This window comes from Onychostruthus taczanowskii, unplaced genomic scaffold (assembly GCF_017590055.1).
Source record: "Onychostruthus taczanowskii isolate IOZ18803 unplaced genomic scaffold, ASM1759005v1 scaffold198, whole genome shotgun sequence".
NCBI classification, from domain to species: Eukaryota; Metazoa; Chordata; class Aves; order Passeriformes; family Passeridae; genus Onychostruthus; species Onychostruthus taczanowskii.
In genome coordinates, this window is record NW_024499217.1 from 54,388 (window position 1) to 65,572 (window position 11,185).

An 11,185-nucleotide genomic window follows, 5' to 3' on the forward strand; every position below is an offset into this window, starting at 1 on the left:
TGATCCCAGCTGGGAATGGGTTGGGAATGGCACATTTTGGGGTGATCCCAGCTGGGAATGGGTTGGGAATGGCACATTTTGGGATGATCCCAGCTGGGAATGGGCTTGGAATGGCACATTTTGGGATGATCCCAGCTGGGAATGGGTTGGGAATGGCACGTTTTGGGATAATCCTGCCCCGGAATGGGTTTGGAATGGCACATTTTGGGATGATCCCAGCTGGGAATGGGCTGGGAATGGCACATTTTGGGATGATCCCAGCAGGGAATGGGCTTGGAATGGCACATTTTGGGATGATCCCAGCTGGGAATGGGTTGGGAATGGCACATTTTGGGATGATCCCAGCTGGGAATGGGTTGGGAATGGCACATTTTGGGATGATCCCAGCTGGGAATGGGCTGGGAATGGCACATTTTGGGGTGATCCCAGCAGGGAATGGGCTTGGAATGGCACGTTTTGGGATGATCCCAGCTGGGAATGGGTTGGGAATGGCACATTTTGGGATGATCCCAGCTGGGAATGGGCTGGGAATGGCACATTTTGGGGTGATCCCAGCAGGGAATGGGCTTGGAATGGCACGTTTTGGGATGATCCCAGCTGGGAATGGGTTTTGAATGGCACATTTTGGGATGATCCCAGCTGGGATGGGTTTGGAATGGCACGTTTTGGGATGATCCCAGCTGGGAATGGGTTTGGAATGGCACATTTTGGAATACTCCTGCCCAGAATGGGTTTGGAATGGCACATTTTGGAATACTCCTGCCCAGAATGGGTTTGGAATGGCACATTTTGGAATACTCCTGCCCAGAATGGGTTTGGAATGGCACATTTTGGAATACTCCTGCCCAGAATGGGTTTGGAATGGCACATTTTGGAATACTCCTGCCCAGAATGGGTTTGGAATGGCACATTTTGGAATACTCCTGCCCAGAATGGGTTTGGAATGGCACATTTTGGAATACTCCTGCCCAGAATGGGTTTGGAATGGCACATTTTGGAATACTCCTGCCCAGAATGGGTTTGGAATGGCACATTTTGGAATACTCCTGCCCAGAATGGGTTTGGAATGGCACATTTTGGAATACTCCTGCCCAGAATGGGTTTGGAATGGCACATTTTGGAATACTCCTGCCCAGAATGGGTTTGGAATGGCACATTTTGGAATACTCCTGCCCAGAATGGGTTTGGAATGGCACATTTTGGAATACTCCTGCCCAGAATGGGTTTGGAATGGCACATTTTGGAATACTCCTGCCCAGAATGGGTTTGGAATGGCACATTTTGGAATACTCCTGCCCAGAATGGGTTTGGAATGGCACATTTTGGAATACTCCTGCCCAGAATGGGTTTGGAATGGCACATTTTGGAATACTCCTGCCCAGAATGGGTTTGGAATGGCACATTTTGGAATACTCCTGCCCAGAATGGGTTTGGAATGGCACATTTTGGAATACTCCTGCCCAGAATGGGTTTGGAATGGCACATTTTGGAATACTCCTGCCCAGAATGGGTTTGGAATGGCACATTTTGGAATACTCCTGCCCAGAATGGGTTTGGAATGGCACATTTTGGAATACTCCTGCCCAGAATGGGTTTGGAATGGCACATTTTGGAATACTCCTGCCCAGAATGGGTTTGGAATGGCACATTTTGGAATACTCCTGCCCAGAATGGGTTTGGAATGGCACATTTTGGAATACTCCTGCCCAGAATGGGTTTGGAATGGCACATTTTGGAATACTCCTGCCCAGAATGGGTTTGGAATGGCACATTTTGGAATACTCCTGCCCAGAATGGGTTTGGAATGGCACATTTTGGAATACTCCTGCCCAGAATGGGTTTGGAATGGCACATTTTGGAATACTCCTGCCCAGAATGGGTTTGGAATGGCACATTTTGGAATACTCCTGCCCAGAATGGGTTTGGAATGGCACATTTTGGAATACTCCTGCCCAGAATGGGTTGGGAATGGCACAGGGTTTGGATTGCTCCTGCCCAGGAATGGGTTTGGAATGGCACAGGGTTTGGAAGGGAAGTGGCCCATGCAGTGAAAGGGGGGTTTCTGGAGAGAATCCCCCCTAGGATTTGAAAGGAAGCTGTGGGAGCAGAGGGTGGAGTGCTGTAACAAGTGTGGCCGCACTTGTGAGGAGAGGGGACCCTGGAAAAGGGGGTGTCCCCCAGCCAGGAGCCCCAAACCCGCTCCCCAGGAGGAAGGGAGCAGGCCTTTGCTCCAGCCTCTGCCCCCGGAATCAGGCAAACAGCGGGCACACGCCAAGCCCTGCCTCTGCCTCAGCGCCCAGTCCCTGCCGGGGCAGAGGTTTGCCTGGAAAACTGGGTGTTCAAGGAGCTTTCTGGGGTGGGGGATGCTAAATCCAACAGCTGGACCAAAGGGCATTGAGATTTGTGTGTTCCAGGGATCAAAAGAGGCAGAAGAGGAGCCAGGGGCTGCAGGGATGGCTGCTCAGAGCCGGCCCCAGCGCCGCGGCCTGAGCGGGAGGCAGGGGAAGGCTGGAACAGCTCAGGGCACCCCTGGAACGTGGGTCATGGAAGGGGTGTGGGTCAGACTCTGCCCAGCACTGCTGGCAGCCCGAAAGGAGAGGGGGGAGCAGATTTAAGAGTAAAAATATATACAAAACAGTTATATATATAATATATAATATATAATATATAATATATAATATATAATATATACTATAATATAATATACTATATATGATATGATATGATATGATATGATATGATATGATATGATATGATATTACATATGCTTCTTATATTTATAAGAAGCAGTTGTGTACTGTGAATTGTACGTATTTATGTGTTTCATTTTTGAATAATAGTGTATGCAGGCATAGCTGTGGGAAAACACAGTATTTAATATATTATAAGTTATATACAATATACAATATACAATATATAATATATAATATATAATACATAATATATAATATATAATATATAATACATAAATAAAAATAGATATAAAAAGCAGTATAACGTTTTTATAGATGAGTCCCCGGCACTGCCCCGGCCCTGGCAGCCCTGGCAGGCACACAGGTGCTCCCTCCCGAGGGGCTGTGACATTCCTGTGACAGTCGGGACACAGAGGGCTGGACAGGTCTGCTTTGGAGGGAAAATGACCAGCTTTGTGTGAGGATTTACAAGCCACAAGAGTTTGAGTAGAATGATGGTTGATTTCTCAGGTGAAAAAGTAGAATTTTGGGGTTTTAGAATGGGGGTTCAAGAGGCAGGATGGAGGAATCTGGGTGTGCCCTGTCCTTCTTCTCCTTCTTGTCCTCCGCCTTCTGCTGGGGTGGTGACACTTCTGGGTTGGTTCAGAGTGGAGACAGACTGTCTAACAGAGGTGAGAGGTATTGGAAAATTATTGTAAATAAAGTACAGGTAGTTTTTAGTATAAAATGTTAGCAGTACCCCAAGGGCAGGCACTGAGCCACAGCCAGGCCTGCAGGACAGACCTCAGCAGGTCAGGGAAAGAATGCAACAGAAAAGGAAAAATAAACAACCTTGAAAAGCAGAACCGACAAATCTCGACTTTTTCTTGTGGGGCTGGGACAAAAGAGACTTTCTAACACCTCGGGGTCATCTCAACACAGAATCCTGCCGTGGCACACGCAGCTGGATGGGAACAGCAGCCGGGCATAGCAGGACAGCCTGGAGTTTTGGGGAGCCCCCCTGGAACCCGGCCAGGCTCCCGTGGAGCACGGAGGAGGAACCGGCCAAACCCTGCAGAGGCCTGGGGTAACCTGGGATAACCCCAAAGGCAGTGCCAGCACGGCCAGCCCGAGGCTGGGAGCCTGGGAAAAGCCCCGCAGGTGATGGGTGACCTGGTGTGGGCAGGTGGCTGCAGGGCTGAAACACGGGAAACACGCCGGGGAATGGAGAACGCGCCGATCCCTGTGCAAGGGAATACAGCGAGCACAAACACAGCAGGAATTAATAGATCAGTCACTGGGAAATGTGATTGGTTTGCAAATAACCCCAAGGAAGGCAGAAGGCCCCTCCAGGGCTGGTAGAACAGGGAATTCCCGGGGGATTATTGGCACACTGACTTTGGAGAACTGCCCAGGCAGGGGGGGACTGGCACCTCTGGAGATGGCCAGGAGCTCCCCATGTCCACTGGCAAGGTGAGGCTCAGAAGTTCTGCTGAAATTAACGTTTAACTGCACTGGGACTGGCTCTTCTAAGTCTTGTGAGATGCTTGGTTATTGATCCTCGGGGCTGTTGATTCTGGGAGGATCAGCGAATCTGCGTGTGAGGCTGTGCTGGTGTGGAGGAGTTCTATTTTTCCAATTTTTGGTAACAAAACAATGCCATGGGGGCAATAAAATCCGGCCCTGAATCGAAATCCGGTCAGCTCTAGTGCAGCGGGGTGCTGGGTGCACAGCAAAGAGTTAAAATGCCCGGAGCAAACGTTATCTGAGACACTGACAGGGGTCAGTGCTGCTCCCTCGGGTCACTGCTGCTCCCTCGGGGTCACGGCTGCTCCCCCAGGTCATTCCCAGCTCCCCCAGGTCATTCCCAGCTCCCCCAGGTCATTCCCAGCTCCCTCAGGTCATACCCGGCTCCCCCAGGTCATTCCCGGCTCCCTCAGTTCATTCCCAGCTCCCTCAGGTCATTCCCAGCTCCCTCAGGTCATCCCCGGCTCCCCCAGGTCATTCCCAGCTCCCTCAGGTCATTCCCAGCTCCCTCAGGTCATTCCCGGCTCCCCCAGGTCATTCCCGGCTCCCCCAGGTCATTCCCGGCTCCCCCAGGTCATTCCCGGCTCCCCCAGGTCATTCCCAGCTCCCTGGGAACATGGAACACTGAACATGGAACATCCAACATGGAACATGGAATATGGGACATGGAACACGGAATATTGACCATTGAACATGAAAATGAAGCATGGATCATGGAACGTGGAACATGGAACATGGAATATGGAACACTGAACACAGAACACTGACCATTTGAACAGGGAACATGGAACATGGGACACTGAACATGGAGCATGGAACATTAATCAGTAAACATGGAACATGAAGCATTAATCATGAAACACTGAACGTTTCCACCGGGGCCAAGCAGAGATTCCCAAACCCAGGGAGCCTTTGGAAGATCTCTTTGCCTGGGAATGACGGCGCTCCCCGGGCACAGGAAACGGAGACCAGGGACACAGGAAATGGAAATCAGGGGTACGGGAAATGGAAATCAAGGGCACAGGAAATGGAAATCAGGGCTATGGGAAATGGAAATCAGGGACACAGAAAATGGAAATCAGGGGTACGGGAAATGGAAATCAAGGGCACAGGAAATGGAATTTAGGGACACAGGAAATGGAATTCAGGGGTACGGGAAATGGAAATCAGGGACACACAAAATGTAATTCAGGGGCACAGGAAATGGAAATCAGGGACACAGGAAATGGAAATCAGGGCTATGGGAAATGGAAATCAGGAGAACAGAAAATAGAATTCAGGGGTACGGGAAATGGAAATCAGGGGTATGGGAAATGGAATTTAGGGACACAGGAAATGGAAATCAGGGACACAGGAAATGGAAATCAGGGCTATGGGAAATGGAAATCAGGAGAACAGAAAATAGAATTCAGGGGTACAGGAAATGGAAATCAAGGGCACAAGAAATGGAAATCAGGGACATACAAAATGGAATTCAGGGGCACAGGAAATGGAAACCAGGGACACAGGAAATGGAAATCAGGGGTACGGGAAATGGAAATCAGGGACACACAAAATGGAATTCAGGGGCACAGGAAATGGAAACCAGGGACACAGGAAATGGAAATCAGGGGTACGGGAAATGGAAATCAGGGACACAGGAAATGGAAACCAGGGACACAGGAAATGGAAATCAGGGGTACGGGAAATGGAAATCAGGGACACAGGAAATGGAAACCAGGGACACAGGAAATGGAAATCAGGGGTACGGGAAATGGAAATCAGGGACACACAAAATGGAATTCAGGGGCACAGGAAATGGAACTTAGGGGCACAGAAAATGGAAATCAGGGACACAGAAAATGGAAATCTGGGGCACAGAAAATGGAATTTAGGGGCACAGGAAATGGAATTTAGGGACACAGGAAATGGAACTTAGGGGATTCAGGGGCACAGGAAATGGAAATCAGGGACACAGGAAATGGGATTCAGGGACACAGGAAATGGGATTCAGGGACACAGGAAATGGGATTCAGGGACACAGGAAATGGGATTCAGGGACACAGGAAATGGGATTCAGGGACACAGGAAATGGGATTCAGGGACACAGGAAATGGGATTCAGGACTGGAGTGGGGCGGCTGCCAGGGTTTGGATGAGGAAAGGCAGAGCCAGATGAGATCACGGCTTGTAGGTGCTTTTGGTGACTTGTGTGCTTTAGCAGCAGAACTGAATCAACACCCAGGGGATTGTTCTTTTTTTTCTTTCTTTTATTTTTTTTTTTTTTAATTTTTTTTTCTTTTATAATGATCTGTGTGTATCAGGTCAAACTTTCACTTTTCCTTTTACAGGAACAGAAACCGATGGGACTTTTAACCTCCCCCATCATCGCTTGTATTTTCATTTCATTGATTTTGGCGATTTGTTTGTGTTTTCACCCTGAGCAGCTTGTTGGGAGACCAAATATTTACAAAATTATGTAAAACAAACCACTTTATGTGTTGCTAGTCTGTTTTTTGCTGATTTCATTTTGCCTTTTTTACTGCAAAAGAGAGAATAACGCGAGAAAAAAACTTTTATCTTGTGGGCTCACGCTTTTGTTTCAGCCAGCGAAGAATCAGCAAATCCAGCCAAACTGCGAGCTGCTGACGCATATTTGGGACCGTGCAAACCTGTGTTGACCTAGGCCTGCCCAGGAGAATGTAAATTTGTGATGATTTGGGTGATTTTTAGAAAGATTAATGAGCGAACGGGGTGATTTTAACAGAGGGAAACACGAAATGCAGAAAAGCCTTTTGGCAGCTCTCAAGCCCTGCCACCTTTTCTGGAAATTACTCCCACCTGAGCACGGCTGAGGTGCAGCTGGGTTTCCTGCCGCGTGTCCTCGGGAAGAAGCGGGGTAAAATGAAAATCCTGCGTTTTTCTGGTGGTGATTTTAGCTCTGCTCTGCGCCCCACGTTTCCAAACTGGGTGCAGCTCCCCGCAGCAGCGCGGCGAGGGAACGGGACGGGGCAGGAACTAAAAACGGCAGGAAAAGCAGCAGCCGGGTTTGGAAAGGAATGGATTTTGTTTGTAACCTCAACGACAGTAAAACCACAGCTTTTGTTTTGTGTCGAAGTTAAATCAGAGCCGCGATCTCCGGCCCCTGGAGAGCGTAGGCCTGAAGTGAAAACGTGCGTGTCTTAAATTAAAGGGGTTTTATAGGTCTTAAATTAAAGGGGTTTTGTAGGTCTTGTATGAAAAGGTTTTTTATAGGTCTTGTATGGACAGGTTTTTGTTTTGTACGAGAGCTTTTGTGCATTCAAAATTCACATGTTGGACCCACATCTCACAGGCACAGAGGCGGGAGCCTTTCAGCTCCCTGAGCCCCTCACACCCCTGAGGCCCTCAAACCTCCCCAAATTCCTCACATCCCCCTGAGCCCCTCACCCTGATTTCCCCACCCTGATCCCCTCACCCTGATCCCCTCACCCTGATCCCCTCACCCTGATCCCCTCACCCTGATCCCCTCACCCTGATCCCCTCACCCTGATCCCCTCACCCTGATCCCCTCACCCTGATCCCCTCACCCTGATCCCCTCACCCTGATCCCCTCACCCTGATCCCCTCACCCTGATCCCCTCACCCTGATCCCCTCACCCTGATCCCCTCACCCTGATCCCCTCACCCTGATCCCCTCACCCTGATCCCCTCACCCTGATCCCCTCACCCTGATCCCCTCACCCTGATCCCCTCACCCTGATCCCCTCACCCTGATCCCCTCACCCTGATCCCCTCACCCTGATCCCCTCACCCTGATCCCCTCACCCTGATCCCCTCACCCTGATCCCCTCACCCTGATCCCCTCACCCTGATCCCCTCACCCTGATCCCCTCACCCTGATCCCCTCACCCTGATCCCCTCACCCTGATCCCCTCACCCTGATCCCCTCACCCTGATCCCCTCACCCTGATCCCCTCACCCTGATCCCCTCACCCTGATCCCCTCACCCTGATCCCCTCACCCTGATCCCCTCACCCTGATCCCCTCACCCTGATCCCCTCACCCTGATCCCCTCACCCTGATCCCCTCACCCTGATCCCCTCACCCTGATCCCCTCACCCTGATCCCCTCACCCTGATCCCCTCACCCTGATCCCCTCACCCTGATCCCCTCACCCTGATCCCCTCACCCTGATCCCCTCACCCTGATCCCCTCACCCTGATCCCCTCACCCTGATCCCCTCACCCTGATCCCCTCACCCTGATCCCCTCACCCTGATCCCCTCACCCTGATTTCCCCACCCTGATCCCCTCACCCATAAAGGGGGGCTGCTCTGTGCAGGGCGTGCAGGGAGACCCCTGTGAGCACAACCCCCCAGGGCCCCCCAGGGGGCTGCCACAGAACCAGAGACCCCCGAGGCCAGCGGAGACACAGTGCGCTCAAAGCCTGCAGTTAATGTGAATTTTAAAATTAAATATAAATGTATTTAATGCGTGTATTTAACGTGTATTTTAAAACATATAAATGTATTTAATGCGTGTGTTTTAATGCATAGAAATGTATTTAATGTGTGTATTTAACCTATGTTTAACTGTGTTTAATATATGTATTTAATGTGTATTTTAATACGTATATTTAACTGTGTTTAATACATGTATTTAATGTGTATTGTAATGCATATAAATGTATTTAATGCGTGTATTTTATGTGCATTTCAATACATATAAATGTATTTAATATGTGTATTTAACGTGTATTGTAATGCATATAAATGTATTTAATGCGTGTATTTAACGTGTATTTTAAAACATATAAATGTATTTAATGCGTGTGTTTAACCTGTGTTTAACTGTGTTTAATACATGTATTTAACCTGTATTTCAATGCATATAAATGTATTTAATACATGTATTTAACCTGTGTTTAACTGTGTTTAATACATGTATTTAACCTGTATTTCAATGCATATAAATGTATTTAATACATGTATTTAACCTGTGTTTAATACATGTATTTAACCTGTATTTTAATGCATATAAATGTATTTAATATGTGTATTTAACCTATGTTTAACTGTGTTTAATACACGTATTTAACCCGTATTTTAATGCATATAAATGTATTTAATACGTGTATTTAACCTGTGTTTAATACATGTATTTAACCTGTATTTTAATATATATAAATGTATTTAATACGTGTATTTAACCTATGTTTAACTGTGTTTAATACACGTATTTAACCCGTATTTTAATGCATATAAATGTATTTAATACGTGTATTTAACCTGTGTTTAATACATGTATTTAACCTGTATTTTAATATATATAAATGTATTTAATAAGTGTATTTAACCTATGTTTAACTGTGTTTAATACACGTATTTAACCCGTATTTTAATGCATATAAATGTATTTAATACGTGTATTTAACCTGTGTTTAATACATGTATTTAACCTGTATTTTAATATATATAAATGTATTTAATAAGTGTATTTAACCTATGTTTAATACACGTGTTTAACCTGTATTTTAATGCATATAAATGTATTTAATATGTGTATTTAACCTGTGTTTAATACATGTATTTAACCTGTATTTTACTGCATATAAATGTATTTAATGTATGTATTTAACCTATGTTTAGCTGTGTTTAACACGTGTATTTAACGTGTTATTGGCAATCTATTGGTTGCTGTGGGATTGCCCTGTTGCTGTTTCTGTCTTTTCTCTCTTTTTCCACGTCTGTTCACCCCCACAGACCCCCAGGAATTTGGGACAGGTCCTGGCAGGTTTCCTCCCAAAACCACTTATCCCGTTTTTGGGCTTCAAAAAACAACTTTTTTCCTTTTTTTTTTTCTTTTTTTTTTTTTTCTCCTTTTTTTTTTTTTTTTTTTTCTTTTTTAAATAAATTATTAATCCCACGGGTTTTTTTTGGCTTAAAAACTCCTTATCTCAGTTTTTTTGTTGTTGTTGTTTACGAGATGGCTTATCTTTATTTTCACCTTTAAATTCACTTGTCCCACGCTTTTGGCCTTTGCAAACACTTTCCCCAGGTTTCTTCTTTTGTTTGTTTGTTTGTTTTTTGATCATGCTGGCTTTTATCACCCAGGTTATTTCAGGACCTTTAAAACCATTTATCCCAAATTTTTTTTGGGCTTTAAAAGTGATTTATCCTGGCGAGCTTTAGGATGTTTTTGAGGGGTGCTGGGTTGGATTTGGCTTGGTTCTTTTTCACTTTTAAAATCACAAATCCCGTTCTCTGACATTTTAAAAGCCACTTAAGGACCTATGCGTTTTTTAGTTTTTCTTTTGAAATCCCTCATCCCATTTCGGGGAGTTTCAAACCCAGGCTGGGGATTTAAAACCACTTATCCGTTTTGCAGCCGTTAAAATCATTTATCCTCTTTTTGGAGGGGCTTTAAACCCTCTTTTCCCATTTCTGAGGCCTTTCAAAGCGCTTAGCCCAGATTTTGAGGCTTTCAGAGCTTCTCACCCCATTTTTGGAGGCCTTTTAAAAAAATCCATCCCAGATATTTTGCTTTTTTTTTAAATTACTGACCCCGGGGCTTTTTGCTTTTAAAAACTCCCCTCCATTTTCAGAGCTTTAAAGCCCTTGGAACCACTTAGCCATTTTATTTTCCTTTAAAGCCATAATTCTGCGTTTTTTGGAGACTTTTGAGCCTGTTCACACCTTTATGAAAATGTTTAGTTTTTAAAACAAGTGATTCCATGTTTGAGGGGCCCTCAGCAGGAATTGTCCCTCGGGTCTGGCTGTGGAAGTGAATTATCCCGGGCTGCAGGGGATAATTCAGGATCCCCTTCCCTCTTCTGGGCCTTTGGAAACCGCTCTTCTTCCCACTTTGGGGGCTTTGGGTTCGCTTTTTGGCTGTTAAAATTATTTATTCCCCTTTTTTGGGGAGGATTAAACCACTTACCCCATTTTGCGGGGCTTTTAAACCACACCTTTTTTTTTTTTTTTTTTTTTTTTTTTTTTTTTTTTTTTTTTTTTTTAAAACCTTTTTT